The sequence below is a fragment of the Globicephala melas genome, chromosome 6, assembly GCF_963455315.2.
Source record: "Globicephala melas chromosome 6, mGloMel1.2, whole genome shotgun sequence".
NCBI classification, from domain to species: Eukaryota; Metazoa; Chordata; class Mammalia; order Artiodactyla; family Delphinidae; genus Globicephala; species Globicephala melas.
Window position 1 is genome coordinate 80846754 of NC_083319.1, and position 26764 is coordinate 80873517.

The 26764-nt window shown below is 38.9% G+C and overlaps 1 protein-coding gene and 1 non-coding gene across 7 annotated transcripts in view; one reads left to right on the forward strand and one right to left on the reverse strand.

Annotated features, from left to right (window-relative positions):
* Positions 1–26764, reverse strand: part of UBAP2 (ubiquitin associated protein 2) — a 125117-nt gene that overhangs the window by 96468 nt on the left and 1885 nt on the right. The window lies entirely within an intron of this gene.
* On the forward strand, positions 395–501 carry LOC115840266 (U6 spliceosomal RNA). The gene has a single exon (XR_004034405.1). It is a non-coding gene; the product is annotated as a U6 spliceosomal RNA (small nuclear RNA).

Below are 26764 nucleotides of genomic sequence, written 5' to 3' on the forward strand. Positions count from 1 at the left end.
TCATATTTCGTAAGAAGTCTCCACTGCCCCTTAAAGTGGCCTATCTATTGACTTATTTATTTATAATAAGCAAGCAAACACACACATCTGTATCTATGCTCATCTCTACCCAGATTATAACCATCAGGGCCCCAAATTCTTATTTCCCTTAGCCTTGCACTCCACCGCCATCCCCAGAGTATCTTTGCATCCACAGCTGCTGACAAAGGTTAGAGGTTCTGGGTCTACCATGAGGTAATTGCCAACAAAAAAATACAAATGATAACACCCTGGATTGAAACCAGAAATAATGGAGTCACCTATAAGGGGTTAGCGAGACAGTTTTGAAAGGACCCTGCTTTTCAAGTGTACGATTCAGAGGAATGAGGAACATTAGTTAAAAAATAAAAGGTCAGTGCTCGTTTCAGCAGCACATATACTAAAACTGGAACGATACAGAGAAGATTAGCATGGCCCCTGCACAAGGATGACAAGCAAATTCGTGAAGCATTCCACTTTTTTTTAACACAACGTTGTAAAGCAACCATACTCCAATAAAAATTAATTAAAAAGGGCTTCCCTGGTGGCGCAGTGGTTGAGAGTCCGCCTGCTGATGCAGGGGACACGGGTTCGTGCCCCGGTCTGGGAAGATCCCACATGCCGCGGAGCGGCCGGGTCTGTGAGCCATGGCCGCTAAGCCTGCGCGTCCGGAGCCTGTGCTCCGCAACGGGAGAGGCCACAACAGTGAGAGGCCCACATACCGCAAAAAAAAAAAAAATTAAAAAATTAAAAAAAATAAAAGGCCAAAAAATAAATAAGTAAATAAAAGACAATATTACCATACCTCATTGTCACTCACCACTCTGAGAGGAATGATGGGTAGAAGGGGCTGAGTCAGCCGCAGAAAAATGACAAAATATCTACCCCCAGCATGGAATAACCTACTTGGCAGGTGATGGGCTATCAGAAAGGCCTGACTGGGTAATTCCCTGGCAGTCCAATGGATAGGATTCTGTGCTTTCACTGCCACAGGCCCGGGTTCAATCCCTGGTCAGGGAACTAAAATCCCATAATCCACACAGAGAGGCCAAAAAACAAACAAACAAAGAAGGCTTGACTGGAACACTGTAGATATAGGGGGAAAGCCTCTTAAGAAAAAGAGAAGTTCCATGCAGACTCAATTCTACACTATAATATTAAGGAAAGCAAAAAAGACTGAAGATAGGAGGTAAATCCACAATTGTGAATGAGGAGACTAGAGGACCACAATCCTGGAAATCAACAAGACTTCTGCTGTAAAGAACATGTACTAATCATAGTTTTTTTAAAAAAAAAAAAGTGGCTCCTGAAATCAATCCTGGATAAATCTGAGAAACTGAACTGAAAAAGACAAGAAATATAAGTTCAAAGCTTGTACTGGGGGGCTTCCCTCGTGGCGCAGTGGTTAAGAATCCGCCTGCCAATGCAGGAGACATGAGTTCGAGCCCTGGTCCAGGAAGATCCCACATGCCACGGAGCAACTAGGCCCGTGTGCCACAACTACTGAGCCTGCGCTCTAGAGCCCGCGAGCCACGACTACTGAGCCTGCGTGCCACAACTGCTGAAGCTGTGAGCCTAGAGGACATGCTCCACAACAAGAGAAGCCACCGCAATGAGAAGCCCGCACACCACAACCAAGAGCAGCCCCCGCTCGCCGCAACTAGAGAAAGCCCGCATGCAGCAACGAAGACCAAATGCAGCCAAAAAAAAAAGCTTGTACTGGACTAAAGCTGTGGTCAAGAAATATTTATGAGGAATTCCCTGGCGGTCCAGTGGTTAGGACTCTGCACTTCCACTGCTGGGGGCCCAGGTTCGATCCCTGGTCAGGGAACGAAGATCCTGGAGGCCACGCAGTGTGGCCAAAAAAAAAAAAAGTATTACAAAAAGAACTGAGGTCAAGCAGCATTACAAACATCCTAATTTGTAGAACAGAGGCATTCCTAGCAAAGCTAAGTACACTTTTTAATATTTAGAGCTGCAAATTTATTATAATAGTAGCAACTGCCATCGTATTATCGACACTCCAGGAACCACTTTACCTCCAAATTATCACATTATCTGTGCAAGGTGGGTATTACGATATCTGTTTTATAGGTGAATATATAACCTATCACATAGACCTAGGCCAAGTAATAAGGGAGTTGGGATGTACAGGTCTGTCTTGATGCCAAAGTTTGGACTCTTTCCACTACTTCACACATTCTAGCTCCTTAATAAGTTCTCTTCAGAAAACTGTGGACCCAAGGCATTCAAAAATTAATGCACCCCTATGGCTGTACAACAATATGAATGTACTTAATGTCACTGAACTGTACACCTTAAAATGGTTAAAAAGGTAAATTTTATGTTACACATATTTTATCACAATTTAAAAAATCAATTCACCCAACAATTTTGCCCACAATTACTATCACATAATTAAAGAACAAGTCATTCTAATTATATTAAAGAGGCAAGACATGAAAATGAAAATATGAGGATGAAATTAGCCTTGATACTAGAACCTGATAAGGACAGTAGAAGAAACAATAATTATAAGTCAATCTCACTGACAGATGCAGCCATAAAAATTCTAAATTGAATCCAGCATTGTATAAAAAAGAAAATACACCATAACCATGTCTAGGATGTCCCAGGAATAAAGTTGGTTTAAGAAATGAAAAATCCACAGACTTAGAAACCAAACTTATGGTTACCAAAGGGGAAAGGTTGGAGGGAGGGATAAACTGGGAGTCTGGGATTGATGTATACACACTACTACCTTTAAAATATATATATTTTATTATATATATTATATATATACCAAAAAGGACCTACTGTATAGCATAGGGAACTCTGCTCCATATTCTGTAACAACCTAAATGGGAAAAGAATTTGAAAAAGAACAGATACATGTATATGTGTAACTGAATCACTTTGCTGAACACCTGAAACTAACACAACATTGTTAATCAACTATACTCCAATATAAATTTTTTTTTAATTTTTAAATAAAAATAAAATTCTGAAGAAATGAAAAATCATTTAATAAAATCACTTTCACAGAATAAAATTTAAAAATTTATGATCGGGCTTCCCTGGTGGCGCAGTAGTTGAGAGTCCACCTGCCGATGCAGGGGACACGGGTTCGTGCCCCGGTCCGGGAAGATCCCACATGCCGCGGAGCGGCTGGGCCCGTGAGCCATGGCTGCTGAGCCTACGCGTCCGGAGCCTGTGCTCCGCAACAGGAGAGGCCACGACAGTGAGAGGCCCGCGTACCGGAAAAAAAAAAAAAAAAAATTATGATCATATAAGCATTTCAATAAAGACATTAGTGAAATTCAACATTCACTCAAAATAAAAATTCTTAAAAAAATAAAAAATAAAAAAAATAAAAATTCTTAGAAAACAAGAATACTCTTTGACTTGATAAAAGGTTATCTATATAAACCTGCAGCAAAAACCACACTGAATTAAAAGCATTCCTTTAAGATAACAAAAATAAACAACAAAATACAGGCATCACTGCCGTGATCACTTCCATTTAAACACTGATTTGGAGGTCCTTGCCAGCTCACTGTGGCAATTAAAAGACACACTCAAAAGATTAGAAAATAATATTTTAAAAGATCCCACTTCCCTAATAATTGTACAAACAAGTGTAAACACCTGAAACTAACACAACATTGTAAATCAACTATACTTCAACAAAAGAAGTGTAAAGAATCTTCAGCTATATTATTATAATTGGTTAAGTTTAGCAAAACTTCTAGATACAAAATAAAAATAAATGTACAAAAATTAATTACACCTATATACCAGCTAACAAAAAAAATTCTATGTCTATGGCTGCTTTTGCACTACAGTGGCAGTACTGAATAGTTATAACACAGGCAAAGCAGAAAATATTTCCTATCTGGCCCTTGAAAAACGTGCTCCAATACCTATTCACTCAATAAAAGTTATCATTCTTCCTCAACTAGATTCGACAAATTCCCAACGAAAGTCTAACAAGGATTTGTCTCAAACCTGACAAGGTGATTCTAAAATTACACAGGGGAGCAAACAGTCAACAGCTAAGACGCTCCTTAAAACAAAAACAACAAGGCCCAAGGCTGATCGTCCAGGTAGCAAGGATTATAATGCCACAGTAATTACAACACTACAAGACTGGTACAGGGAGAGACAACCCGTGCAATGGATCAGAAGAGAAAGCCCAGAAATATGATTTCCAAAAAGATGGCAATGCATGTGGTCAGGAAAGAACAACTTTCAAAGAGGTTGAAAGAACTGGTTGACTATAGTTTAAAAAATGTTTTTTACTAGGCCATACGTAAAAAAAGTTGTTTAACAGGTATTTTAAGAATATACAAAAGTCAAAATTATTGATTTCAGAAGAAAATAAGGTTAATTTTTTCACCCTGTATAAAGGAATTTTTATCTCATAATAGTAATTATTTTCTTAAGAGAAGCCCGCGCACCGCAACCAAGAGCAGTCCCCGCTCTACTCACTACTCTACAGCCCCCTTCACTACTAAATAGGTGTCAATATAAGAACTGCTAAAATTGCAAAGATTAATACCTTTTTTTTTTTTTGGCCACACAAGCGGCATGCGGGATCTTAGTTCCCCAACCAGGGATTGAACCCAGGCCCCCTGCAGTGGAAGAGCAGAGTCCTAACCACTGGACCTCCAGGGAAGTCCCAAAGATTAATAACTTTAAAATTAAAAACTTCTGTTCATAAAAAAGCAGCTGGCCCTGTGAAAATACAAGCCATAAACTGGGAAATTTTTTATCAACATACATGTGACAAGAACTAGTATTTGGATTTTATCAATATTAAGAAATACTGGGGACTTCCCTGGTGGTCCAGTAGTTAACATTTCGCCTTCCAATGCAAGGGGGTGCGGGTTCAATCCCTGGTCAGGAAGCTAAGCTCCCACGTGCCTCATGGCCAAAAAACCAAAACATAAAACAGAAAGAATATTGTAACAAATTTAATAAAGACTTTAAAAATGGTCCACATTGTGCTTCCCTGGTAGTGCAGTGGTTGAGAGTCCACCTGCCGATGCAGGGGACACGGGTTCGTGCCCTGGTCCGGGAAGATCCCACATGCCGTGGAGCGGCTGGGCCCATGAGCCATGGCCGTTGAGCCTGCGCGTCTGGAGCCTGTGCTCCGCAACAGGAGAGGCCACAACAGTGAGAGGCCCACATACCACCAAAAAAAAAAAAAAAAAAGGTCCACATCAAAGAAATCTTAAAAAAAAAAAAAAAAAAACTCTGATGGATAAACAAGGTCCTGTTGTATAGCACAGGGAACTACATTCAATATCCTGTAATAAACCATAATGGAAAAGAATATGAAAAATATATATGTAAAACTGAATCACTTTGCTGTATACCAGAAACTAACATTGTAAATCAACTATACTTCAATTAAAACACAAAGAAAGAAAGAAATACTATGGGGAATTCCCTGGCAGTCCAGTGGTTAAGACTCTGCTTTCACTGCTGAGGGCCCGGGTTCAATACCCGGTCATCAGGGAACTAAGATCCCATAAGCCGCTCAGTGCAGCTAAAAAAAAAAAGAAAAAAAACAAAGAGAAATACCATGAAACACAAAGCAACAGAAAATTATCCAATAGGAAAACCAGCAAGAGTCTGTCAGAACTTCACAGTAGATAACCAAAATAGCCCTTAAGTTTCCATCAAAGTCCATTTAAAATATCCCAAAACAGCCTACAGATTTCTAGGATTATATTTCCTAATACTTTTTATATATTAACTTTCCTTTGAATTCTACAGTACATACATGCAATTCATATTTTAGCTTATCAATTCTGTTTCTTCTATATCTAACTTGTCTTCCTAACCTTAAATCATAAACGAGTTAAGACCAGAAATTCATTTTATTTTGTTTTTTCCCTTCACTACTAAATAGGTGTCAATATAAGAGACATTTGATAAATATGTTGAAATGACATGTGATAGAAGCTGGTAACTTATAAAAATTAAGAATGACGTAAGGAAGACCAAATCATAACAGAGCCAATGATTCCAAAAAAGAACAATACATGAATTGAATTCTGTTTTCTAAAACAATCAGTTACAGACACCTCAAAGCAAGCACTCCCATGATGTGAAACAATGTTCCCCTATTTATAAATCTTACACATCTCAGGTTAATGAAATGACATTATACAAGTATTTCTAGTTATCTTTTGGACCTGTGTATCTTAAATTTAGAGAAGAGACGAACCATAATTCAGGATACCATTTCAGGCATCACAAGGAAAATTATGTCCCTGAAACCTATTTTAGCTAGAAAAGGTTTCACAAGCTTTTCATTGAATCAGCTATTCTAATATTATTTACTAATATTCTTAATAGGTCCTCTGTCAACTGGAATGCTAAAGGTCACAGGCATATTACTGCACTGCCTTATACATACACTGTAAATAGCAAATAACCAATTAACCAGAATATCTCACATGCCTAATATGCCGGTTTAAAACTTTTTACTCTATTTGAATCCGTCTCTCACTGTCAGTATGAATACACACTTTGCATACTTTTTTGAGTTAAAGATTTTGAGATTTTATTGGTTTGGGTTTACTGTTTTGGTTGTATTATATAAACAAGGTTAATTGTTTTGTCACGATTATTTTAAGAGCTTTCTTTGAGTTTAGTGTTCTCAGATATGAATACAAACATATGAAACTGTCAAGCATCATACAAATGTGAAACTAGTATTTCTGAAATAAAGGGATTACTTGATTCTTTCTAAAATCACTTTGAGCACTAATACTCTATAATTCTATGCTAAATATCTAAAAGTTAAGCATCCAACCAAAACCTGCCTGGCTGAGTGGCATTCCCAGGGTAAAACCTTTTTTTAAAAAAAGTCATTTTTAGTTTACCCACAGATTTCAAAACAGTTCTTTTTTTAATTGAATTATGTGATCCTTTTCTCACTCATCTTTAACTGTTTAATCCTCAGTGCCCCCATTTATGAAAATAAACTAGGTATATTAAATATAACAAAATGAGAATTTCTTCTTACAGCAGTGCCATCTGGTGATGAAAATCTGCATGTACAGAAATAAGCTAAATTGAATGGATGCTTAGATCGAGTTTTTTGATTTACACAAGACTTTTAGTCTTAATAGTCTTGCTATTAAAACCAAACACTTTGATGTAATGTATCTGAATCTCACTTGTCAATCAGAAAAACCATAAACTCCTTATGTTTCAAACTATAAAAAATTTACTAATTCACTGCCTCAATATAAACATTAAGACTTAATATCTCTAGGGAATTCCTTGGTGGCACAGTGGTTAAGAATCCGCCTGCCAATGCAGGGGACACGGGTTCAAGCTCTGGTCCAGGAAGATCCCACATGCCACAGAGCAGCTAAGCTCGTGCGCCACAACTACTGACGCTGAGCTCTAGAGCCCGCAAGCCACAACTACTGAGCCTGAGTGCTGCAACTACTGAAGCCCGCACGCCTAGAGCACATGCTCTAAAGATAAACGTGCAAGTTTATAAAGTAAGCAGAGGGGGAAAAAAGTGTTACTAAAATCCTCTGGGAAAAAACAGAGCTCAGAAAACAAAGTCAACAGGATGTATGATTCAACAAATTTTCTTATGCTTTACATAGAGCCTCTGGAGACAATGAATTCATAAAACAAGGTAAAAAGCATAAGTTACCAAAATCATTATCGACATCCTTAAAAATTACCACCAGTGAATTGTGAAAATGAGTAAGTCACGGAAATTAGACTATAAAAATCAACACCTTGGGACTTCCCTGGTGGCGCAGTGGTTAAGAATCTGCCTGCCAATGCAGGGGACACGGGTTCGACCCTGGTCCGGAAAGATCCCACAGGCCGCGGAGCAACTAAGCCCGTGGGCCACAACTACTGAGCCTGCGCTCTAGAGCCCACAAGCCACAACTACTGAGCCCGTGTGCCACAACTACTGAAAGCCAAGCACCTAGAGCCCGTGCTCCACAACAAGAGAATCCACGGCAATGAGAAGCCTGCACACTGCAAAAAAGAGAAGCTCCCGCTCGCTGCAACTAGAGAAAAGCCCGTGCGCAGCAACGAGGACCCAATGCAGCCAAAAATATAATTAATTAATTAATTTTTTAAAAACTCAACACCTTTAGCATACTGCCATATGGGGAAATTCTCTGTTCCCTTTTCTGGGAAAAAAAGCTCTGTGTAGTAAATGAGAGTGCTTCTCCAATAAGCAACCGAGTTGCCAGGCCACAGGAATTCAGTTTACTCTTGTGTTCCATCCTATCACTCTCCACCCCCAAGAACTACTATCCTGGAACAGGTTCCAAGAGAATTCTTAGAATAGAAACAGACAAGAGCAAGAGATTCTAAAAATAATCCAGTAGAAACTCAAACATACATATCTCAAGTTCTTGAGTGGCAGGAAGCACCAGGTTATTCAATCTATACAACCAAATTTTAACACCGATTTTAACCTCACCTCATTCAAAGTAAATTAAAGATATGATAGATTTTAACAGGGGTAAGAAATGCTACTACATTTTTAACCTCTTTAAAAACAAAATCAGCAAAATACCATATAAAGCTTCCTAGATTATCTAAAGTGCAAGAATGGTCTAAAATTACTTGTAATAGAAGGAAAGTAAACCAGCAGAATAAACCAATTTGATTAAACTACAAAGACTGTCTCTGTAAAGGGACACTTTTAGAAAATGTTTTATTAACTGTTATCTTTTTCAAGCACTTTTTGTAGATAAGATACGTCAGTGAAAGAGCTGCATTTTCAAGTGTTCCAGAATTTCAGAATGAACTGGACATGGTTAACAGCCACCTGCACTTCTATTAAAGTTTACATAAGCAAATACCACAAACTCATAAGAGAACCCTACCTAACGTTAGACATTAAAAAGGCATAAAAAAAAAATATTGTTGGGAGACTTCCCTGGCAGTCCAGTGGTTAAGACTGCACTTCCAATCTGGGGGTGCGGGTTCTATCTCTGGCTGGGGAACTAGGATCCCACATGCCACGCAGAGCGGCCAAAAAAAAAAGAATTGTTGGGTAAAAATTTATCTACAAACCACGTAAACCCTAACAGAAAAACAAAGATACATTTGGTCATCCTGAGATGTTACAGAACACTTGTTGATAACATGCTGAGAACTGTGAAGACTTTGGTGAAAGCGCCAAGGGCTTTATTTAAGATAGTAAGTATCACAAAGTGTCAGCATTGGAAGGTACCTCTGAAACCAGGAGGTTCACAGAGTATTTCATCCACTGCATCAAGAAAAAATTATATTCCAGAAACAGCAAAATAAATGTTTTTTTTTTCCAAACAGAATATAATTAACCCACACAACATGAATTACTTAATCAGCTAAGAGCTCAACTACTAAGAACAGAAACTAGTCTGCATCAAGAATGCTCACAGAGGGGACTTCCCTGGCAGTCCAGTGGTTTAGACTCCGGGCTTCCACTGCATGGGGCACGGGTTCGATCCCTGGTCAGGGAACCAAGATCTCACATGCTGCATGGCGCAGCTCAAAAAAAAAAAAAAAAAAAGAATGCTCACAGAGATGCTGCTCACTCGGTCCTTAGGCCAATGGGACCAGGTCTGTCTTAGTTAGACTGGCAAGGATGGGTAGGGGGTCCTTCATCTGTATCAAAGACTCAGTCACTCATTCTCAATAGCCTGAAACCATTAAGTAATGACAATAATATAGCAACAAATGCATACTGTTTACCAAGTGCCAGACACCACTGAAGTGCTTTACGCATACAGAATTAAGTCATTACCTTACCGACAACACTCTGAAATACATCCTAATACTACTCCTATTTTACAGACAGGAAATTAAGACATACAAAGATTCACAGCTAGTTAAGTGGTAAGGTCAAGATTCAAACCCAGGCCATCTGGCTCCACAGTCTGTGTTCTCACCCGCTATGCTATGCTGCAAGCATATATATCAATTACAAATATACAACAGACTCCAACTCAGCTTCCTCTTCTTTAAGACGGCATAACTACTGTTGGCGTCACCTTCATAACTCATACCTGATGCAAAAGATCTGGTTCTGGGTCAGAATCTCACCTAGCTTCCCAGCCTTTCAGATACCCACAGGTGCTCCCTTGGTTGTCTATTGTAATGTTTTTTGGGTTTTGGGTTTTTTTTAATACATTTATTTATTTATTGCTTGGCTGTGTTGGGTCTTCGTTGCTGTGCGCGGGCTTTCTCTAGTTGTGGCGAGCAGGGGCTACTCTTCGTTGCGGTTCACAGGCTTCTCATTGCAGTGGCTTCTCATTGCAGTGGCTTCTCTTGTTGCAGGGCACGGGCTCTAGGCGCGTGGGCTTCAGTAGTTGTGGCACGCAGGCTCAGTAGCTGTGGCTTGCGGGCTCTAGAGCGCAGGCTCGGTAGTTGTGGCCCACGGGCTTAGTTGCTCCACGGCATGTGGGATCTTCCCAGCCCAGGGCTCGAACCCGTGTCCCCTGCATTAGCAGGCGGATTCCTAACCACTGCACCACCAGGGAAGCCCTGTTCTTGCTTTTTCTATTAAGAAAATACCCATTATTCTCAACCTTTTTCTGCAGAGGAAATTCATTTTTTCATTCCTGCAGAGAACACTGATTTGTATTAAGAACCTCAACAAATTTGGGAAGCCCAAAGCAGCCAACAAGAGGAAGTCTACATCCCCAACTCAGGAGAGAGTGAGGCAGCTACAGTGCCAAGGAGTGCCAAGGAACTCTAGTATGAGACCCAATTACACGCAACTAAACTTATTGTGCCCTGCGTGCCAGGAGCTGACCAAGCTGATACTTTTATTCTCCACAGCTGCTGAGGGCAAGGTCAGGCCTCTAGCAGTTGGTGGACAAGGTTAACTCCCCTACGCCCAGGCTTGGCTGACAATGTTATCTGCTATTCTGTACATATAATCTGCCCACAGAAAAGATGAGTGCTGATGAACCCTTGAACATTATAGGACATCAAAAATTATTTGGTATAGTCATATTTCTCTTTTAGGTTACCTAAGGTCAGGGGAGAAAAATGATTTAACTGCCTATGGCTGCTTCCTTACATCTGTCCCACTCCTACACTGCTATTTCTTGGCTCTAAACCCTATCTTTAACCAAGACCCTAGTTCAGTAGCTATCTTATGATTCTTTGCCCTCCTATCCCTTAGAAGCCCCTCGTTGTTCATGACCAGTCTTAATCCCTTCTTCTAACAGCCCTTTCTCTCAAAAAAGGTGGGGAAGGGGGTTTCAGACTTCCAGTGGTTATGACTCCACGCTTCCAATGCAGGGGGAGTGAGTTTGATCCTTGGTCGGGGAACTAGGATCCCACATGCCTTGCAGCATGGCCAAAAAAAATCTTAAAAAAAAAAAAAGAAAAATTTTTTTAAAAAGGGAGGGGGCTTGGAGGGGGTACCTACACTATACAGCATTTCAGAAGACCTACAAGTTGTAATACTGTACTTTTTATTTAGATTGCAATCAAACAAGCACTCTCCAAATAATACCAAGATGTTACATTCATTAGAGGGTTACTACACCATAGACAAAGACTAGTAAAGGGTCTCGTTTTTTTTAATTTAAAAAAAAAAAAACTTACACTGGAACTAGATTAAAATAGAATTTCTATAAATCATCCACTTACCAGAATATATTAATGGCTTTCTTATAAATCCAGTAATAATTCTTGCTAAACACACTCACACCCACTTTTTTTTCTTGCTCTACGTATATCAGATTCTGTTTACCTTCCTGTGTGTTATTCTCTGGTCTTGCTCCCCCAGAATTAGTACCCACCCACATATACAGTGACACATCCAGAGTTTGCTTTCTGCTTTCAGCCTCCATTTCTGAAACCTTCTAAGTTCCTCACAGGCTCTGGCAACAAGGAATTACTATATACCCATTATCTTTAATAACCTCTAATAAAATATAACCTGCAAAAATACTGAATCACTGTGCTGAAATTAACACAATATTGTAAAGCTACTATACTTCAATTAAAAAAAAAAAAAGAAAAGTAATTACTAGATAACTATGCTATTATCTCCTGCCATGTTCTGATCCTGTGGTTGCACAGTGGGCCTAAGGAACCAATAGAATGGTGAAACAAGTAAAGGAGGAGTCCAGAAAAACTGCTACTCCATGAAAACACCAGAATGTCAACCCCGGTTTGTCAGCTTACTTATTAGCTAAAAGTGCCTTTCTATTCATGTCCGGTTCTTAACAGTGATGGTATCTCCAGAAGCATCGGGAATTTCCCATCATCAAATAAACAAAGTTTAAGACTCTAGAATAGTGGATCACCATCCATCACCACCCCTCATTGCATAGTACAATCACTTGAGCAACTTCTAAAAAATGAAACCAGGTCCTATTAAAATCAGGCTGCTCAGAATAGGTAAAACCCAAACATCAGTATTCTTTTTTAAAAGTTCTCCAAGCAGTTTCTAAAAAGTTAAACAAAGACTTACCATATGACCAAGCAATTCCAATCCTAGGTACATACCCAAGAGAACTGAAAACATATATTCACCCAGAAATGTGCACATGGAATGTTCATAAGCAGTATTAGTCATAACAGCCAGAAAGTAGAAACAACCCAATGATGAATGGATAAACAAAATGTGACATAACCACACAATGAAGTATTATCCATATTATTCAAGTACTGAAAGGAATAAAATTTCTGATAAAAACTACAACATGGATGAAACTTGAAAATGTTATGCTAAGTGAAAGAAGCCAGTCACAAAAGATCACATATGTATACTGTATTATTCCATTTATATGTAATTTCCAGAAGAGGCAAATCCATAGAGCCAGAAAGTAGATTAGTAGATGGGATCAGGAGAGAATGGATAGATGCTAATGGGAATGGGGGGCTTCTTTTTGGGGTGATGAAAATGTTCTAGAAATAGTGATGTTTGCACAACCTTGTGAATATACTAAAAACCACTGAATTGCATACTTTAAAAGGATGAATTTTATGGTATATAAATTATATATCTATTTTTAAAAGACAAAGCTCTCCACTTAAAAGCTTTTGCACAGCAAAGGAAACCATAAGACGAAAAGACAACCCTCAGAATGGGAGAAAATATTTGCAAACGAATCAACAAAGGATTAATCTCCAAAATATACAAGAGCAGCTCATACAGCTCAATATCAAAAAAACAAACAATCCAATCAAAAAATGGGCAGAAGACCTAAATAGACATTTCTCCAAAGAAGACACACAGATGGCCAAGAAACACATGAAAAGATGCTCAACATCACTAATTATTAGAGAAATGCAAATCAAAACTACAATGAGGTATCACCTCACAACGGTCAGAATGGCCATCATCAAAAAATCTACAAACAAATGCTGGAGAGGGTGTGGAGAAAAGGGAACCCTCATACACTGTTGGTGGGAATGTAAATTGATACGACCACTATGGAAAACAGTATGGAGGGTCCTTAAAAAACTAAAAACAGAACATATGACCCAACAATCCCGCTACTGGGCATATACCCAGAGAAAAAAAACACACGCACCCCAGATGTTCAGAGCAGCACTATTTACAACAGCCAGGACATGGAAGCAACCTAAATGTCCATCAACAGAGGAACGGATAAAGAAGATGTGGTACATATATACAATGGAATATTACTCAGCCATAGAAAGGAACGAAACTGGGTCATTTGTAGAGACCTGGATGGACCTAGAGAGTGTCATACAGAGAGTGTCATACAGAGTAAAGTAAGTCAGAAAGAGAAAAGCAAATATCGTATAATAACGCATGTATGTGGAATCTAGAAAAATGGTACAGATGAACCTGTTTGCAAAGCAGAAACAGAGACACAGACAAAGAGAACAAATGTATGGGGAACAAATGTATGGATACCAAGGGGGAAAGGGGTGGGGAGGGAGGAATTGGGAGACTGGGATTGACACATATACATTACAGATACTATGTATAAAATAGACATCTAATGGGAACATACTGTATAGCACAGGGAACTCTACCTAATGTCCTGTGGTAACCTAAATGGGAGGGAAGTCCAAAAGGGAGGGGATATCTGTATGTGTATGGCTGATTCATTCTGTTGTGCAGTGGAGGCTAACACAACATTGTCAAGCAACCATACTCCAATAAAAATTAATTAAAAAACAAAAACAAAAAAAACCCCACAAGCTCTCCGTATTTCTAATGTGCAGCCAGGATGTCAAGCCACCACTCTGCAAGAGCGGCTCTCAAAGTGTGGTGTCTGGACCAGCAGCATCAGCATCACCGGAGAACTTGTCACAAATGCAAATTCCAAGGTCATCCCAGACCTAGTGAATCAGAAATGTTTAAACAAGGCTTGATGAACAATAAAATTTGAGAATTGCTGCCCTCAAAGAAACTTAGATGAAAACTTTGATCCAACTGGTTCAAATGGAAAGGTGAGAAAGCTGCAAAAAGCATAATTTTGCTTTATTATTTTACTGTATGACTGTGTAACACATACAAAGTTCCAAAAAACACTGAAAAGTGGGAAAAAATAAAACCACCACCTACAGTTCCACCACCCCAAAATAACTACTGTTAATAGTTTAGTGAATAGCCTTCCAGTGTTTTCACTTGTTTTGCATCATTGTAATCCACAAGAAATGACTATATTGTACTTTTATCACAGAACATTAACATATAAACTATTATGGAAAAGCAAGGTAGCATAATAATTAGCACCTCAATTACACTATTCAGCTGAGAAGTTGGGTATATTATGGGAATATGAAAGAAAATTCTTTAGGGGCCAAAATGTTTTTGGCTCCAAGCTTTTTTGATATAATTGCTTTCTAAAATGCAATACTTCTCTTCCTTGGCAAATACAGTACAATAAACATGATTTAACTGTTTCTGATTCTACATCAGGTATTTTAGCCACATGATGGGTAATGGGAGGAATTAGTATGAACTATTCTAACTCCAGGACATACCTAGGAACTTACTTTCCTAAATAAATTCATTGTATCATCATCCTTCTTGTCCTTGGCCTCTTTCTCAAAAGTGGCAGCATTGACATATCTGCATGGCTTCTGGGCAGCATAGTATGGCCACATTCCAAAAATAATTTCTGAACCCAACGACAATACAATCTTTCAGGCTGTTTCCTTGTCATTTGTTTTAAAATCATCTGCATTGTTTTTAATCACTGATTCGCTGTCTTTGCGGGGTGGGGGTGGGGGCAAGACGACTTTCCACCCAAGCCTTACACAGAGTAAACCCTCAATGTTTCTTGATTTTCCCCAGGTTGTTCTATGGTAGCTTGAATGATTAAGAGACAACCACTGATTCACTGATGTTAGCATGCATTATTATCAAGCACCAAAAAAAAAAAAAAACAGAAAAGAAAAGAAAAAAGAGAGACTTCCCTGGTGGTCCAGTGGGTAAAACTCCATGCTCCCAATGCAGGGGGCCCGGGTTCAATCCCTGGTCGGGGAACTAGATCCTGCATGCATGCCACAACTAAAAGTAATAAATCGCCAACTGAATGTTCCCATCTCAAATTCTCCTATCCCTAACTTTAGTTTGACTTGGCTCTTCCACAACCATGTTCAGCTGCATTTATCCCCACCTATCCTCTCGCGAGAATCAAGTGAAGTCTCAGAGTCACTAGAACAGGATAGACGTAATGCCAATAGTCTTAGTCTGTGATGAAGACTGAGACATATTTTTGTAAATTTTTTGCCTTCACACCCTCACTCCCATTCTGCCACCATCCTCCCAGCTCCACATCCATCAGAGCAAGATTAACTTCTTGCTAGTTGCTCCGTCCCAAGGCCTTCATAGGGAAGGGGATAAGCAAGGAAGTCGCCTTCTCCCTTTGGGTTATTTATTTCCTCTTCCTGAGACCCAGTCAGAAAGGGGAAGGTGGGGCTTCCCTGGTGGCGCAGTGGTTGAGAATCCACCTGCCAATGCAGGGGACACGGGTCCAAGCCCTGGTCCAGGAAGATCCCACACACTGCGGAGCAACTAAGCCTGTGCTCCCCAACTACTGAGCCTGCGCTCTAGAGCCCATGATCCACAACTACTGAAGCCTGCATGCCTAGAGACTGTGCTCCGCAATGAGAAGCCACAGCAATGAGAAGCCCGCGCACTGCAACCAAGAGTAGCCCCCGCTAGCCGCAACTAGAGAAAGCCCGTGTGCAGCAGTGAAGACCCAACACAGCCAAAAATAAATAAATAAAATAAATAAATTTATTTAAAAAAAAAAAAAAGAAAGAAAGGGGAAGGTGTCGAGCTATAGGCTAATCTACCTTACCAATCTTGAGGATACAAGTTCAATAAGCCAAGTCTTTCTTTTAGTCAAGTCATATTGACCAGAACCAGTTACAAAGATCAAGAATCAAAGATTTTCAGGATTTCCCTGGTGGTCCAGTGATTAAGAATCCGCCTTCCAATGCAGGGGACATGGGTTTGACCCCTGGTTGGGGAACTAAGATCCCACATGCTGCGGGGCAACTAAGCCTGCACCACAACTACTGAGCCCAGGCGTGCCTCAATTGCAGAGCCCACGCACTCTGTAACCCACACACCACAACTACAGCGCCCACGTGCCGCAATGAAAACCCCGCGTGCTGCAACGAAGACCCGACACAGCCAAAAATAAAATTTAAAAAAAATTAAAGAATCAAAGATTTTTGATTCTTGATACTCTAAGCTAAAACATTATCTTAAACTGTAATATCAGTTTAACTCTTGCTTCTTATTTTCAAGCACAGAAAAGCCATAACAATACTCAACACAGGAAAATCTCCAAACTCCCCAAGATGTGAAAAGAACTTCAGGAAATAGCCCTATTCAACAACACTCAAAATGTTACCTAGTTCAACTCCTAATCACTTAAAAGTTTTAATCCATTATCTCACATTAATTTATTGTTTTGGTTTTGGGGCAAAGCGGCATCTCTGCTAACCCCTCTCACATAATAATCGCTTTTACTGCCAAAAGTGATTAAATCCCAACTATACTTTCACAACAGACAAAACTTTACAAATCTTCAATTCTTTTTATTTTTTTAATTGAAGCTTAGTTGATTTACAATATTACATTACAAATCTTCAATTCTTACTGAAGACAGATAAAATATTTCAAGTACTCTCATTTTTCACATCTGCACAAATCATTTAAACATTTGGCACTCAATTGTTACAAATACAGAAATATTTCACAATTGATGTAAAAGGTTCAGTATATCCATTATTAAGCTATTTGAAAACAGCTATATCATAAGCCAAAAATATAAACACTGATTTTTTAAGTACTTCACACCCACAGCTTTTCATTACAGTTCTTCAGCTTTCCTCATATATTCAAGATATAAAGTCTTGAATTGCTTGGCTTTTTTTTTTTCTTTTACAGCGTATTTGTTTTATTCTAATGGCATCCTTATTATTGTTTCACTCATGCCAAAAGCAACTTTTTAAAAAATGTCAGTTACCTGAAGAATGTATCCATCAAAACATAGTCACACAATCCATTTAAATGTTACCACACCTGTCACTTATGCACCAGGCTCAGTTTTCATTCAAACCAAATACAAAATTCCTTAATAAGGAACTCTCCTACGACTACATTGAGAAAATATTCCATACCCTTTTCCTTCTCACAAGGATGTGCATCAAAACCTGTTCAACTATTCTATACACCCAGATTAATTTCAAAAACAATGGCTTAGAAAAATTACCTTCCATGTACTCTTGGAAACTGCATGTAATTGTAAGCAATGACTACATAAGCGATATTTCTCAAAAAGAATACACTCACTGCCTCCATTTCCTCACTAAACAACTCCTTAACTTTCAGTCTGCTTTCCACCACCCTACCACTGCAACAGAAGGAAAGATACTATTTCCCCATGTCGCCACTGACCTCCACATAATTGTCGAATCTTTCTTGTTCTCATTCTTTCACCTGTCTCTGGCATACAACACATTGTATAACTTTTTCCCTTGGCTTTTAAGACACTACACCATCTTAGTTCTTTTGTTCTCAAATCCTAAGCGGCATCCCATCTTTCTCCCACCCCTGAAACAACAAAATTGTTCAATTCTTAAGCACATTCTCTCTTCTCACAGAAATTTTATGCCCTACTGGCATCAATAATTACCTCCAACTTCAAAGCAAAAGCTAAAGACTTTGTCTCTTCAGCCTCCAGGTAACTGCCTATTAGATAGCTACACCTATAATGGAATTCATCCAAAACTGCCTCATTTGAAGATTTCCAAAATTTTCCCAGTAACCAACAGCATTTTTCAAGTGTTCCAGAGCTCAAAACCTTTAAGCCATTCTTTTAGTGCACCATTTCTTCCTATACCCATATTCAAGTAATAAAGGATTTAAGGCCTTAAATCTATGCCTTCCTTTACATTCTCTCTGCCATCAACTTTCTACAGGTACCTGAATTAAGGGTCACTGTACTTAAAGCCTCAAAGGTTCTAAGAATTTCTAAGGTATCTGTATCAACCAGAATATCAATAATTGCCTCTTCTCTACTTCACTGAAATGTCACACCCTTATTTATCTGTCTGAACTATCTTAATTATGAAACTGATGTCAAAGTGGAATGTTTAATCTTTTAGAATACTGCTTACTGCTAACTGTTAAACTCCATCAACTTCTGTTCACAAACCACCAACCATCACAAATAAATACAAGGTCTTTATTCCTTTCTGATCCCTACACTTGTCATTCTCCCAAATTGCACCTGTTTTTTTGTTTTGTTTTGTTTTTTGCCTCCAACCTCCACAGACATGTTTTCTCAACAGCATATTGAACATGACACCCATTTTCTCATTTTCTGTCCTTCAATGTAAACAGCAATTACGCTTTATTTGACATCCATAATAACTCCATGGTGTTTTAGGGTCACTTAACGATATACTAAACAGCCCTACTTAATAGCAGCTTGAGTTCTTAAGTGTAATTTTGTAGGCTTCCTGTCACTCTTCTTAGGGTGTGCTGGTGTGCTATCAATTGCCACTTCTCAGTGTTGTGTGCCTGACCTTCCTCATAGGATGCACCTAAGTTGGCAGAGGGCTTAGAGGCCAGCTCACCACGCTGATTAGAACAGCGAGTAAAATCAGAATGAAAAACTAAAGCAAAGGGAGGTGTGCTGTTTTTGTTTCTTAAACCACAGAAATCAAGTCCAACCAAACCAGTGACTAAACCCTAACATATAAAACAGATAAAAATGAAATTAAGTCCAGTGGAACCAGGCACAGGAGTTCAACGGCCCCACTTGCATATCCATCCCTCATTCCCCATCCAGTACAAAACCCCAGCCTTATGTACCACAAATGTGGACACTATTTGACTTACCAGCTAGCACTTGGCTATATTCACAATAGCAGTACTTCACATAAGTAAAGTAGTACAGTATTGTGATTAGGAGCACAGGCTTGGAAGTCGCAAAAATTACTAGATTAAGCAACCTTGACCACTTTACTCTTTCTCAAGTCTGTGAGGAGCACCAAAGAAGATAATGTACCTCAGATGCTTAGCCTAGATCCTAATCGCTACCATAAATGGTAGCAACTATCGGATTAATGTACACTGACCACTTTCTTTTCTGTTGATTCTATTTCAAAATACTGTCAATTTATTCAAACAATTCAAATAACTTTACTGTGGTATAATGAGTAGTTCACCCTTCTTAAGTGTACAATTCAATGATTTTTAGAATTTACGAAGCTGTACGACTATCACCACGGCCAACTCTCACTCCAACACCCATTTTCTCATTTTCTGTCCTTCAATGTAAACAGCAATTACTCTTTACTTGACATCCATAATAACTCCATGGTGTTTTAGGGTCACTTAACGATATACTAAACAGCCCTACTTAATAGCAGCTTGAGTTCTTAGTGTAATTTTATAGGCTTCCTGGTCATTTCTTTGTCCTACAGATGGCTAGACCGTCAGAGTATATAAATTGATTCATGGTAAGCTAGTTACATCCCATTACAGCTAGGATCTTTTGATGAAGTGAGATAAGCATTAGAACAATTAAACAGCTCAAACTGCCTTTAAAAAAATGAAAGTTCTTCTGTGATAATAAAATAGTAAATGGTCTACTTTAGCTAACAAGGATTTTATTCCTGTTACCAACACCTGGATTGTTCTGTAATATACAGGGGTATTTTTTCCACCATTACCTTAGCACACCCAGTCACAAGGAATTAAAAAGGTACTAAATAGGGACTTCCCTGGTGGCGCAGTGGTTAGGAATCTGCCTGCCAATGCAGGGAACGTGGGTTCGAGCCCTGGTCCGGGAAGATCCCACATGCCGCAGAACAACTAAGCCCATGTGCCACAACTACTGAGCCTGCGCTTTAGAGCCCGCAAGCCACAACTACTGAAGCCTACACACCTAGAGCCCCGTGCTCTACAAGAGAAGCCACCGCAATGAGAAGCCTGCGTACCACAACAAAGAGTAGCCCCAGCTCGCCACAACTAGAGAAAGCCCGCGTGCAGCAACGAAGACCCAACGCAGCCAAAAATAAATATATAAATTTATTTTTTTTAAAAAAAAGGTACTAAATAAGCTAAGAATTTTTTTAAGAAGCCATCTGATCTTCAGCAATTCAAAGAAGCATTTCACCAAGTAACTGATATTATACCAGGAAATTTCTCATCAAAATAAAATGAGATCTTGATTGGAGGGGAAAAATTGAGACATTCATTAAGTTACAATAAAAAACTGCCCCAAAGAAAATGTTTAATGTGACTAAATTACATTAAGAATAACTTTGTTTCTCTTTTACTAGTTGCCACAAATAAACTACTAAGTCAAGGCCAACAAAAGATAACAATAATATGGTAATCCAAATAACAGCAAATTCCAATAAAACTTAATTTTGAACGTTCAAAATGTTTTAACATTCCAAGTGTTTTAACAAAAGAAACAATTATAACTTCAGGAATATGCCCATAATTGATCCTACAGGAATAACCCAGGAAAAGTAAGGCTCAGACTCCCAATACCTCAAGGAAGACTTGCCCAGTACCTGGAATCAACTGGCAGTGCTTTCCTCTGTCACTCCCAACAGCATCCTCATTCCTAACTGCACTGTCTTCCCACTAGAATTAAGCACCTAGAGAACAGGGACAGTGCATTATTCATCTGTATCCCTAGCACCTAACAGTTGCTAACAAGTAGCAACAATAAATCTTTGTTCAAGTAAACACCTGTATAGTAGCATATATCATTAACAACAACAAAAAACTGTCATTCAGGTCTAATTTGGATTAACCTACATTCTGAGCATTTCAGAGAAATAAAATATCATGAGAATATACTATCTAAAAAAGTTTTTATAAATGTAATAGCTTAGCTTCATTCCCACATCAAAAAGGAACTTTCATCAGTGTTTCAAAACTTGGGGTGGGCAAAGGAGTAATAGGACACTTTCAGTCTTCCAATGGCCCAAGAAAATTACACTTATCCTACAATAAACTGCAATTTACTTAACATTTGCAAGAATTATCTTAACTAAGTAACAGCAGTAGTTACCTCTTGCTTATCAGATCATCTGACTGGCAGTTACAAATAATTGAGAAAATAATCAGTTAAGAAATGGATTATCAGGACTTCCCTGGTGGTCCAGTGGGTAAGACTCTGTGCTCCCAATACAGGGGGCCTGGGTTCAATCCCTGGTCAGGGAACTAGATCCCGCATGCATGCTGCAACGAAGATCCCGCAGCTAAGACCTGGTGCAGCCAAAATAAATAAGTACTAAAAATACTAGCCTAAGCTTTAAAAAAAAAAGAAAGAAATGGATTATCATTCAGTAGTGTACTTCAGTGACAATACCTAAATAGGGTAAATCAGAAACCCTGATTGAATAGGGAGTTATAAAAGACATTTTCTGAACAACTGGGAAAATCTGAATGTGGATTTATATCAGATTTTTACTGACATTATACATTATATTTTAAATAATTATTCACTTTCCTAGGTGTAATAATGTTATTGTGGCTGTTTGTAAGAGAAGCTTTTTGTTGTAAAGAGACACTTGCTAAGGAAATATTTAGGCATAAATGTCAAGATGTTTGCATTTTACTTTCAAATCATTTAGCCACAGAAGATAATGTGTGGAGTATATACAGAAAAAAGTCAATGTAGGGCTTCCCTGGTGGCGCAGTGGTTGAGAGTCCGCCTGCCGATGCAGGGGACACAGGTTCGTGCCCCGGTCCGGGAAGATCCCACATGCCCGTCTGGGAAGATCCCACATGCCGCAGAGCAGCTGGGCCCGTGAGCCACGGCCGCTGAGCCCGCGCGTCCGGAGCCTGTGCTCCGCAACGAGAGAGACCACAACAGTGAGAGGCCCGCGTACAGCAAAAAAAAAAAAAAAAAAAAAAAAGTCAATGTGGCAAAATATTAAGTAGTAACTCTACTTAAAAGGTACACATTATACTCTTTCAGATTTTATAGATTTGAAAAAACTTTTTAATTGGAGGAAAGCAAACAGAAAAAAGAATTAAAACTGCAAAAGGACAGAGAAACAATAAACACCAGGCAAGCATAAGACCGTATGGCAGGACTTCCCTGGTGGCGCAGTGGTTAAGAATCCACCTGCCAGTGCAGGGGACACAGGTTCAATCCCTCCTCCAGGAAGATCCCACATGCTGGGCAGCAACTAAGCCCCTGTGCCACAACTACTGAGCCTGTGCTCTAGAGACCGTGAACCACAACTACGGAGCCCACATGCCACAATTACTTAAGTCCACACACCTAGAGCCTGTGCTCCGCAACAAGAGAAACCACCGCAATGAGAAGCCCGCACACTGCAATGAGGAGTAACCCCTAGCTCACTGCAACTAGAGAAAGCCCGCATGCAGCAACAAAGACCCAATGCAGCCAAAAATAAATAATTTTTTTTAAAAAAGGTATGGCAGAAATATATCCAAAACATCCATAATTACCATAAACATGAATGGTCTCCATGCTCCAGTTAAAAGAGCAGTTGGCAGCCTGTATTGAAAAGCAAAATCCAGCCGTGTGGTGTTCATAAAAGATCTACCTAAAACATCCCGCTAGAATTGGCTAAAACTAAAAATTAAATCACTACCAAATGTTAGCAAGGATGTGGAGCTCTTACCCATTCGGTCTTGAGAATTAAGTTCTAATGTCTATAGTATCCATTGTATGTACAAATTAAATTCTTCTGTAGGTGTCTAGAATGATACTAGCTATGGAACATCCTCAAGAGAACTGAGAAAATAGTCACTCAACTTTCTGTGTTCTGTGGTTCAAATGTGGTGCCTAATTAAGAACGACTGTACAATACTATGGAAAATAGTTTGGGATTACCTAGTGAAGTTACACACACCCCACACACAACCCAAAAATTCCACTCTCAGTTATACATAGTCTCAGCAAATTAGTTTACTATACTTGTTTTGAGGTAGGGTGCAAATGTTCACAAGGGGAACGAGTATAATTTGTAATTGCAAAAAACTGGAAATGAAACGAACATCCATCACAATAGAACAAGATGTGGCATATCCTTACAATGGAATACCACACTACTGAAAATGATGGAGAGTTGTAAGAATCAATGTGGATGAATCTAAAACATACAAAAGAAGTATCAGAAAATCATACAATCCCATTTAGATCAAGATTGAAAACGGGAAATACTAAACTATATATTGTTTATGGATACATACCAAGTAAACATTATTTTAAAAAATAATAAGGTCAAAATATAGGGTAATGATAACCCCTGGGAAAGAGAAAAAGTAACATCTAGGAGATGGGGATTTTAGGTAGCATTAATGTTCCATTTCTTGGTTGGTCATTTAACTAGTTTTTGAAAACTCTACACGTGTTTTTCTACCTCATATACCTCCTTTGGTGTGTATTCTATATTTTTCAATAAAAAATCAGTAAGTATGCAAAGTACAATCTCATTTTTTAAAAGGTATACACTTCACGTAGGGAAAAAAAGGATTTATACTAAAATGTTAAAACCATTTTAAGTCTTTTTTTTTCAAATTTTCTAAAACGTATTTTCTTATGTAAAATAGTGCCAGCCAGCCTGACTCAAAAACCAACTTTAAAATGGAAATTTGTAAATTAACTTGAAAAAAGAGAGGGAGAGGAACTGGTTTGGTATAGAAAACAACTTAAAGTGAGGCTTGTCAATCAATCCTAAAGCCAGTCACTTGTTTCCCAGACCCTATTTCAGTTAAACTTGTATTTTTTAAGCCCACTTATTCCCTTGCTTATGATCTGACAATGACAAACATTATATTATTATCAAATGAAAAATCCCACCCTTCAAAGAGCACACATTCCAGCTGCATAGACATGCACAATACAGGCAGCACTATACACCTTCCCCAAGCCCATGAGATTGCAAAGGTATTTCAGGTTTTCATCTGCTCGCTTGGGAAGCAGCATGTTATGGTGGCAAAGAAAGTCAGAAGGAATACAACCTCCTCACTTGAGACTTGAGTGTTTTTGTAGGGGGGTGAAGGAACAGAAGAAGGCAACAAAAAAAAAGAGAGAGAGAGAGAAAGAGAAAACAAGGGAAAGAGAGAAATAAGAGGAAAACAGAAAGGAGGATGGGAATGGAAAGAATTAAAGAAGGCACAGAGAGAAAGACATTAATAAAGAGAAGCAACTCTGAGCTTCCAAAAGTCTTCTTAGGTATATCTAGGACTGATTTGATGAGAAGATTAAGACAGGTAAAAATTTTTGAGTAAATATTAAAGCACTGAAGTATTTTGGGGGGAATTCCCTGGCAGTCCAGTGGTTAGGATTTCACACTTCCACTGCAGAAGGCACGTGTTCGATCCCCGATCGGGGAACTAAGATCCCACAGGCTGTGACACGGCCAAATAAAGTATTACTGGCTTGTGTATGTACAACATAATTTTAAATGAGTAAGTTCCTATGTGACATCTTACTTAAAAAGTTAATTATAACACAAGAAACAAAGTTACAGCAACAGGTCTAAATCCAAATGAAATTCTCTAGTCTACAAATCCTTGAAAATATTCTCATAATGAAATTTCTGACCTAATCAAATATACGTTCTTTTATTTTTAGAGTTCCAAACGAAGAAAAACAAGCAATACATTCCTAACAATCTTTAAAAGTAGAGCATTGCCTAGTCTAAAATGAAACACCTATTCCTTAGTCCAAGCCCTGTTTCATAAATTAATTCCAAATAGTTAACTGGGTTCCAATTTAATTGAGCTCATAACTCCAGTATGAAAATGAGTTTTCTGAAAATTGAAACTCACTGTAGTACACATGCCATGTCAGCCAGAAATTCACGAACCTGTTCTTCAATACCTAGGCCAAGAATTTTCACAACTAAAATAATGGGACTTCCCTGGTGGTGCAGTGGTTAAGAATCCGCCTGCCAATGCAGGGGACACAGGTTCGAGCCCTGGTCCGGGAAGATCCCACATGCCGCAAAGCAACTAAGCCTGTGTGCCACAACTACTGAGCCTGCACTCTAGAGCCCGCGAGCCACAACTACTGAGCCCACTCGCCTAAAGCCCGTGCTCCACAACAAGAGAAGCCACCACAATAAGAAGCCTGCTCACCGCAACAAAGAGTAGCCCCTGCTCACCACAACTAGAGAAAGCCCGCTGCAGCAACGAAGACCCAACGCAGACAAAAATAAATAAATATTTTTTTAAAAAAAACTAAAATAACTTTCTTTAAAAAAGCACAGGAGGCACATCTTTGAAAGAAACACTGTCAAGAAAACAAACAAACAAAAGGTAGGAGGGGGACTTCCCTGGCGGTCCAGTGGTTAAGACTCTGGGCTTCCACAGCAGGGGGTGCAGGTTTGATCCCTGGTGTGGGAACTAAGATCCCACATGCTGCGCGACATGGCCAAAAAATAAAATAAATTTTTAAAAAAAAGAATAGGAAATTTCAGCATACAAAGTTTGCATTATAATTGTCAAAACAAACCCAACTAATTTGGTCTTTGGACTTAAAAAAGAAAAAGGACTCCATCCCTAAACACTTATTTGATAGTTGGATCAAAAATATTTCAAAAACTACCACAGGCTTCCAAGTGATATTTCCTGTCTTTGCCTTACTTCAAGTTATATCTCTACTCTCCTTTTGGGGGAAAAAAAGAGAAAACAGCTGCTTCTAAGCTCTATCAGAGATCCACCATCTCACCAGTCAACACGACAGTGCCACACTATTTAGCTTTTAAAGGACACTCCATATACTCAAATTAACAACTAAGAGCTAACTGATAATTGCTGACTTACCGGTTGCCTCACAAGATAGATTTGTTTAAAAGCAAAGGAACTTCACAGTCTGTGAATTCATGCAGACCATTTCTTTTGAGCAGGCATTAATCCTTTATAATACACTTACCCCCCCCCAAAAAAAGTGTCTTATAACAACAACAACAAAATCTTAACAGTTAAGTTGTCATTAAAAAAAAAAAAGGACTGAGGAATCAACACTTCAAAAGTAAAGGCTTCACTTCAGACCAGTTCAAACCTTCAAGACTGATTTATACTCTCTATGTGTAGTTTATACTCAAGAGAGTAGAGAGAGCAACCAGTTCCCATCAAAACACAGATACTGAAATAAACCCATTCTCCTCCATGTTCTCCTACCATTTCTCACCAAACAATAAAAGTCACTCAGGCTAATACCAAGAGACACTCCTAGTGAGCACTGCACAGGCTGCACCAGTTAACGAGGAAAGG